We start from the raw sequence: 9,619 nt of genomic DNA on the forward strand, positions 1-9,619 counted from the left end.
AATCCAGTGGGTAACCAGGCCCAGACAGTGTATCCAAGATTTATGAAGGAACGTAGGTAAGAAACAGCTGAACTGCTCGCAAAATACACCTCTACCCGGATATAACACCAGTTTGGATGGAACATGGGTAAAGTAGCACTCGGGGGGGGGGCTGCACACTCTGGTGGATCAAAGCAAGTTCGATATAACGCCGTAAGACAGCATTATATAGGGGTAGAGGTGTATATGCAGTTTCTCATTAAAAAGAGCAACTATTCCAGAGGATTAGAGAGTAGCAAATGTTGTACCAATATTTGTTTTTAAAGTCTTAAGCAGTGATCCTAGGAACAACAGACTAGTGAACTTTACATGGAAAGATCAGTTTAAATTATAATTAAAAGCAGAACAAAACACCTGAAACATCATAAGAGCATCTAATCAGCATGATTTCTGCAAAGGAAAATGACGTTTCGGTAATCTCTCAGAATTCTCTGTGTCAATGTAGTAGTGGCTAAGGGAGAACCTGTTTACATAATTTTTTTGGATTTCCAAAATGCCTTTGATGAAGTCCCACTCCAGAGACTATGAAGTAGTCATGGGGTGAGAGGCGAACTATTGTCATAGATCAAAAGCTGGCTAGGAAACAAAACAAATTAAATGGTCAATATGCATCCTGGCAAAAGGTTAACAGCACAGGCCTCTAGGTTTTGAGACAGGTTCCATGTTGCTCAATATTTTTCTTAATGATCTGGAAAGGATGGTGAGTAATGAAGTAGCAACATTTACAGATGACAAAGTAATTTAGGTTAGTCAGGACAGAGGAGAGTGAGGAACTACAGTGAGTCCCAAACAAGCTTGGTGAATGGGCAACATGATGGCAAATGAAAGTCAATGCAGGTAACTACAAAGCAATGCACATTGGAGGGGGAAATGAAGTACTCATACAGTTAATTTAGACCTCTGTAAGCTGTATTAACACAGTAAAAGAACCTGGACATCATAGTACACAGTTCATTGTATAGCTGTGCTAAATAAAAACAAAGATTTTAGGATGTCTAAGGAATGAGGTGGAGAATACACCATTATATACTCAACAGCACAGCCTCAGCTGGATTGTGTGTGCAGGATTGATCGCCCCATCTCAGACAGGATATCACAGGTGTTCAGAGAAGCATTAGGGATGATCAAAGGCCTAGGAAAATTCTCTCAGGAAGAGAGATGAATGGAGTTTGGGATTGTTACCTTAGAAACCAGAGCAATAAGAGGGGACACAATAAAAGTCTATAAAATAAGAAACTTCTGTTCTGCCTGCATCTTAAAAGAGCACATACAATTAAAAAGGTGGGAAACAAACTGGATAAAAGGAACAGTGTCAGATACACACTGTTTGAAATGCTGTGGAACTTAGTGCCACAAGCAGCCATTGAGGTCAAGCGCTGAAGATGCCAAAAGGGATCGACCTTTATATACATAATGTCTACTTAAGGTATGTTTTGGAAGGGATATTAAACCTCATACTTTAGGATTTAAAAGAAAGAACAAATGTAGGGAGCAGATTATCCAATTTTACACCCTCCTTTGAAGTGGTATTCAGACCTGCATGAGTTAGCAGCTGAAGAAATGTTGACCCCATTTCTAGATACATTTGGATTAAAAAAAAATCAAAAATAAACAAAAAAAACCAACACTGAGATGGCTCAATCACCACCAGACTTCCATTCCACCTAACCCCTTTGCCTCCTATTCATGTAGGTTTTCTGTTTCATTACTGTTACCCCTTGCCCAAACATGGCTATGTAGTATTGTCTGGTGTTGCAGTGAGTTGTAAAATTGTATAGCTGTGTAATTCTATTGAGATCCTGTGAAGCGTGGAGTATTTGAAAACATATACAACTAAGTCATGCACCTTTTTGGACTTTGCATTGTCTGTTTCTTTATGAAAATAATCACAAAAGTTTCATATTCTTCAGTTTCAATCAACAGTGGGTGCCTCTTTTGGGGCCAGATTTTCAAGAAAGCTCAACACTTTGGGTACTGAACTGTTTTGAAAGTCCCACTCTTTTTGCTACCACATAAAACTGGTTAGGACTGGATAGGATTCTTCTGATGACAATGCAGTAGGGCAGGATTCTGCAGTTCTGGCAGCAGGGTTCTCCCAGCCTATAGCCTGTCACTGGGGTGACTGAGTTTAGTTTAACTTTTGGTTGTTTACTTTATTCCAATAACTTGATACTTAAGGGCAGCACCACATCTTTTATACTAGATATTGCATGGTGTCTAAGACTGTTTTGTTAAGCTGCTCTTATAACTTAAGGCTATAGTCACTACAGAAATTGACCACTGCAGTTTTCTTTCAGCGACTCCCAATTTTCCTTAACAGGTACAGCACACTCTATGCTAGCTGTACCTAGTACTCAGAGCGGTATCATTTCATTCAAGATAGAGAAGGAAAATTAAACTCCTTTTCTTCAGCCTTGGAGTTAATATTGTTTCCAGTTGTGCAATGTTAAGTTTTCAGTTTGTGTTGTAGGATGGCAACTGTTAAGAGAAATATGGCCCTTGGGTTTCATAACATCCCTGGCTGTGATTTTATACATCTGTGCATTGTTTCTTGGTTATAGGTAGAGTTACAGAATTCATACACCCACCTGCTGATTTCCACCAATTTAGAATTTTCTTGGACTACACTGAAGGAGATAAGGTGCTAGCAGTTTAGGATTTGATGTCCTGACTGACGTACCAAAAGTGGCTTAGAGTAGTGATAAAGGCAGTTCTTACTGAGCACTCAGGCAGAAGAGCATTTAGACATGTTTTTCACATTCCACCAACAGTAAATGTTGCCTACTGTAAGAGTGCCAGAAGTGAGGATGTCTTGCCTGCTTAAGATCTTTTGTTTATTTTAAAGGAAAGGACGATGGTGGTACAACTGCCCTATTCCAATGCAAGGCACATTTACGCTAACCTCAGCAGTGATACTAGAGCACAGAGTAGTAAACAAACAGGCAAGTTAGCATCTGTTCCATTCGAAACACAAGGCAAGGTTTAATGGTTGTCAAACAGACTACAAAGGCTGCAAGGAAAGACATTTCATTTCCAAGGGGATTACAAAGATCAGAGGGGATAAGAGTAAAGTTAAATTAAAAAAATAGTTGAGTTCATCTCTTTAAAATGATTTGCAGTGTGAATAATTCACAGGGGGCAAAAGCTACTGGCGAGCTGGAAGGTCACTTTGCGGGATGGCAATGACATATGCTGTTCAGACTAGGATTCGATGTGGGAGGATGGACAAGACATTTCTGGCATGCAGGCTGCACCATTACCAAGGGAGGATCTGGGCTGCAACTAGAACCAGTCTTAGTGAGATGCATCCCCCACCCACCCTGTGTTCTTCTCTTACATTCCCTCATTAGAGACCAAGACCCAATTTATTCCTGCTTTATGCTGGGCTCAGTCCTGCCCTAACCCTCCTGATTAACTCAGTAGCAAGAACAGATGGAAGCAGGCAACTGGAAACTTGGCTGCTGCGCACAGGGCCAAAGTGTCTACTGCAGTGCTGAGAGCTGTGCCAGAGCCACACTGGAGGAAGGGATTGGCAGGCACAGTGCCACAGCCATTGCTTCCCATGTCTTTTGGCAGCTTAATCTCCCCCACCCCCAGGACATTAACAGTTCTTTCCTGGAAGAGGTTTGAGATGCTCCTTACAGTAGGAAGATGTTTGTTAGTGTTGTCAGCAATAGCTTGGATGTTTTCTATGCACTAGCTCCAATGAAACAGAACAGGCTGAAATGATGGGGCAAGGTGCATTCCTTAAAATATCTGGGGAAGAAAAGAATCTCTGTAGGCTGCTGTTAGAACCTAGCAGCTCAGGATGCACAGCTGGGAGAAGGGCCCCACATCAGAGGCTGTAGCAGTTTCTATCCCATTTTAACGGTGATGTAAGAGTCAGAACGTTAAGATTAACCATTTCATTATTAAACAGGTTACACCTACTGTGCAGCCATCATGCAACTCCTCAGACAGTACAGCAAACAGAAGGGAAGCTAGAACATTAGCAGTAAAACCCTCCGTCCCATACAGACAGAAAAGGGCTCTTTTCAGGCAGTCACCTCTTTTTTATTTAGCGACAGATAAAGAGAACTTGGGGTGGTGGACACAGCTTTTGTTCAATTCAGTTGACCAGGGCAAATGGACTTGTTCTCTCCTAGGTCAGAGCAATCTATCTCATTTCCACCCTGTGAGGATCGGTGCAAGGCAGGACTCCTGTTTAGAGTCACTTTCAGGTTCTAGATCCTAAAATGGAAGTTCTAGCTCCCACAACGAATCAGGCCAAGGCAGCATGCTTTGGAAACAGCTTCAGACATACAGGAGACTACCTCCTCCCAGAAACACGGGAGTTTAGGAATCAAGAAGTTAGAAAATGAAGGAACTATATTAAGTTACACTTAGATTGTCCTCTTCCTCCCTCCCCCTGCAGTAAGGTGCCAGGGGATGATCGTTTTCCACAGGCTGTCCTCCACTGCTTTGGTCATTCCAATTTTACAGTAGTGACCATCACCTCCAAAAAAAGGAAATAAGGACATGATGGCACAGTGGACACCAAGTCTATGTAACAGACTAAGTTTCCTGTAGGAGAGCAGTTATATTGCAATGTCATGAGACACAGGACAATACATGGAGGTCAGAGGTTAGAACACAAGAAGCTTCACAAAGCCGCCATGTTCAATCACGCTACACTTTCTATGGAGACAAATGGGCACAGAACAATTAAAAACAAACAATGCAGGGGGGCCTCAGACTAAATAACTAACTAAGCTGAGATAGAACAGACAAGGCTAACCCTGTATCACTTGCACATACAAGGCAAAGGAAGGGAGAGAGTTCTGGGTTAAATATGTACAACAGCAAGATGTTTGGTACTCAAGAGGTGTTAGGTGCCATGTCCATCACTGAAACTCAGGCAGGGAGTGGAATATAGAAAACCCTGCTAAAGAGCTATTTTACATCATGAAACCAGGAGCAGATTTGCCAATGACCTGGGTAAGACCCCAGGCCAACAGAGCACTGTTGCCCAATCTGGACAGAGTTCCTTCCAGGAGTCCTTAAAAATAAGGCTTTAGGGTGACCTTACTAGAAAGGAAAGGTCAGATCACTCTAATCAGAGAGTACAGGGTTTAAACTCCAGAAATATTGCAGACATTTTAAACTGGTTTCATAGAGCTATGCAGACTAGAAACAAGTTCTGTGAAGTCATCTGTAAAGCACAGTATATTGGATAGGCTCCTAAGAAATGAAACTGGTATCAGACATTTTGATACCAGACAGTACAGAACACTGCATCTTCCAGTCAGCACCTTCATCTTCCATACACAGGAGAAATCAAAAAGACAGGACAGGGATGGAAAATCCTCAGTGTTTGCTGGGGTTTACGGGGCCCTCTGCACCTGCTAAACTCCCAATCCTGTTAAAGTGAGTTGTGCTTCTCCAGGCTGAGTGGAGACCCTAAAGAATTACTTGATTCTCCACCACTTACATTTTTTGATTCATTTGCTCTTTACAGTAGCAAGTGAACAGCAATAAATACACGAGACTCAGGTACATTTGTAAGCAACACGGCACACAGCTTCACCACCAGCTCTGCCAGTGTGCCCCAACTCAACCCTAATCCCTTGTTATTCCACTGCTGGGTCTTGTCTGTCTGCCAAACCATTTCAAGCTCTGGCAAGTTTATACTTACACCAAAACATTATGTGAAGCCACATCTCAAACCATTCCATCCACTTAGTACTTGGTGGAGGAAAGAATAGCCAGCCAGCTTCCATTTTCAGGTTGCTCTCAGATTTAATAGTGGATGGGCCCCACTCCGACCTCTGGGAAGGCTGGATTTAGTTTCATATGCGGCATTCCAGGGCACAGTGACTTGATGGGTGTTTAGCCTGCACATGCTTATTTCTCAGGGTCACTTGCTTTCTGAGCAGAAGGCGGGATGCTCCCCTCTCACATCCAACATTCAGGGCAGCTGTTTACCCAAGTGATCTAGATATTAGCTCCATGCAGGCCCAGACACCCTTAGCACAACACACATGCGTCTCTGCTCCCTTGAGCAGAGCGATGGCTACCTGGCCCATAACTATGTCCTTAAATAACTGAACAGGAGCTTGGAGAATACTGCAGTCATTGGAACACAGTGACGAGGTTATAGCATCTGACAGTAGCCAAACCAAGAAGTGTTACTGACATGGACACAGAGGAAAAGTGCTGCTGATGCTCCTGATTGCTGCACTTCGCGGAGGGTATGATGGCAACTTTACACTCCACCTGTCTCCATTCTCTTTTCCTGCCCCACAGGGACTAGAGTATCAGCCAGATACTACCAGCAGTTGTTGAGGTGGGACTTGAGCTAAGTCAGTGGACTTTGCTTAGATCACCACTCTGGGTGTTGATGTTGGTAAGGAACAGAGGGAGCAAGGTAGCGTCAAACCCACTGCACAGGGGATGCACGACCTCCTGCAGCAGTTACCCAAACATTTCTTACCAAGTTAGGCTTTTTAAGAGTTCTCTTCAGGGGCAAATCCCTCCTCACTTTCATATTCTCAGGCATATCTGCATTCTGACTGTTTGATGCAAGGAGCCTTCCATCAAGCTCAAGTATCACATGCTAGGACCAGAAGTCTTCACTGGACATACCTCCACATCAAATAGGATGGCACACAGGCAGGTAACATTATGGACAGTCCTGATTTAGGGGTATATTCTATCCTTGGTGCACATGTACAGATCAGAGGGAGGACACACTCTGCTTGCAAATGTCAATAGAGAAGTGACAAATGGAAGCCTCAGGACTCTCTCATACAGTAATGGAGGAGCTTCCATTTACAGGACTGCAACAGAGGGAGAAGAGGGGAAGGCAGATTCAAGAAGCGTCACCTCCTCATGTCCAAGAAACTGGAAGCTCAGTAACCTCAAGCCTCGCCAGAGTGAGCTCCGATTTCAAGCACAGCGGACAATCTATTCTCTTTGGAAGCCACCAGAAATGTTATGTTGTCAAAATACAGCAGCCATTGAAGATGCAATGAGGCAAGTGCTGTGGGTCTGATTTAAAAAAGAATTACGACCCCTGACAACTCTTGAAACTATACAACTATGATACTGATATGCGAGCCAGCCATCCATACAGCCTGAAAAGCATTTTCTCCCCTAACCCTCTAGCCACTGGTCAGGTACTTTGGGGCTGGGACAGGCATTGCCTGTGCCTAAAGCCCCACACACTGACCTCTGCTGCAGACAGGACACTGGTCTGGATGGACCAATAAGTTGATCTGGTGCAATAGCAAATCCCACGTTCCTAGCTGGACACGAAGTTCTATCAGCAAACTGGTTTCTCTCAATGGTAAGTTATTACACTGAAGAAAAAAGCTGAGCCAATGTGCAACACTAAAGAAAGACCCAGACATCCTAACAGGAGTGAATTCCTTCAGATCGTCAAAGTTTGGAGGGTGGGAAAAGGGTCCGGGGAAATCACACTGAAAAGCATATGTGTGGGGATGAGAACAACCCAATTACACTGATCTTTTAAAATGCTCCCTCTTGCAGCTCTTGCGCTCCTCCCCAAATAAAGACACACTGTTCAATGGCATGTTGAAAAGACGTGCTCGTCATTCTTAATAAACAACTAGAGTAAGAATACATAAGAGAAACAGGGTGGTATCTTTATATGATACACAAGTGTATGGTACAAGAACTCCATCAGGCACAGGAGCCTCAAGGTTTAAGGCCTCAATGTCAGGCCAAAAAAAGAAGAGTGTGGTAAAGTTTTTTTTTGTTTTTTTACTTTTAACATCTAAAAATGTCACTTAAAGGTCTGAATAGAAATTGTTTTTTAGAAATCATAATTGCAGTTCACTCTCCTCCTCCTCCTTCCAGGACAACAGCAAATTAATGTCTGAGCACAAAGGAGAGACACCTGCCTCTCCTTGGCTGGCTGAGCAGGTCCGTCCATCCATCATTCTGCGCTCTTCAGGCTGCACGTGCTCTAAGGAGGCGTCAGAGGCCCCAGCCATCCAGGCCAATCCCATAGCTCATGTTCTGTTTTCTACATCATAAAAAACCAAAGTCAACCAGCAGTTTCAACAGCTCTGAGCTGGCAGAGAAACGCAGCCTCCAATGGCTCTAAGAGCTCAGTGTGTTTGGTAGGATACACAATGGGTAGGTTTTCCTTTTAGATTCTTTTAAACAGAAGAAGCCTAAAAGGGCTTCGTAACTACACCAATAAAAAACAAAACGTAGGCATCTCCTTTAGTGTAAAAGTCTGTACAATTTATCCTTGCTCGTCATCCCCCCCCCGCCCCCCTTCTGAGCTGGAAGGATGCCTTAGTGCATGGGGCTGGCATTAGCCACAGCAATAGCTTCCTGAATCTCTCGTATCACCAGGATCCGAGTGAGCATCTGCTCCATCTGCTCTCTGCTGATTGGCTGGATGGAATACCAGATCGGGCTGTTGGGGGCTACCACCGGCTCCGGAGTTAAGTAAAATGTGTCATTCCGGCCTTTCACACTCTGGGGGCTGCAAGGGGGAAACAAAATCAGAAACAGGCAGGCTAGTAACATGTCCTGGAACAGGTAACCTCCCCCTATTCACCCTGGGGCTTTAAGAATCCTTACAGTGAATGTTGGGCTGACGAAAGGTGCAAGACTAGGAGAGCCATGGAAACACAGGCACAATTATGGGCAATGGTAGGGCAAGCTTCTCCTACCAACGGGTCCCACCCAGCCCTAGACAGTTCTCCTCTAGGGGAAAGAGGGGAGTTCTGTCTTAATGACTCATTCAGCCACTGGACTAAGTCCAGGCTAACAATAAAGAGCCGCCTTCCTCCCCACCCCCCGCTATCACGTGGATCTATATTCACTAGGAAAGATTAAACTCCTTTCACTTGGGTACCAAAGGTTCCCATTTAGCCTTTAAGAGTCAGTTTTCTTCAGACTCCATTTTCACTTCAGTAAAGCTAGTTGTGGTGCTGTCCATGAAGGAGCAATTCAGCTACTAAGAGACCTCGGTCATCTTTAATATTCAAAACAAACTTCCATTTCTGTGGCTGCCACCACCTGGGTCTCTCCAACATCTCATCCAAAGCAGAGGGCACTTCCGTCAGATATACTGTCAGTGCACCTGTGGGCTAGGGGGCCACTGCACAAGCTCAACTGCTCTGACATCTATCATCATAAGTAAACCCTGGGATAAACACTTTCAACAATTCACACTTCAAATATTGAGCAAAACAGGACTTTAGTGAATTTTTTTTAATGCAACCCTGGACCAAAGTCTATTATGGGCATGCACCTCTACTGAAGTCCCCATCCTAGTTAATGTATTTAACATACAAAGTAAACTGCTATTGAGGAGAGAGAACTACTGTCCCAAAGGCAAAGCTAGTATCTTTCTGCAGCTATAAAATGCAATGTAGGTACACATTTATAGAGGATAAGCAACCCCACGTGACCGGAGCTCTCACCATTTGACGAGGTAGAAGTCAGAGAGCTTGATGGGGCACCGCAGGGGGTTCTCTGGATTCTCAGTCTGCTCTGCATACATGTCATATGTAACTGCAAACCAACCCCCCCCCGAAAACCACAGTGTGTCAAACTG

Source organism: Mauremys reevesii, unplaced genomic scaffold (genome assembly GCF_016161935.1).
Source record: "Mauremys reevesii isolate NIE-2019 unplaced genomic scaffold, ASM1616193v1 Contig80, whole genome shotgun sequence".
Lineage (NCBI taxonomy): Eukaryota > Metazoa > Chordata > Testudines > Geoemydidae > Mauremys > Mauremys reevesii.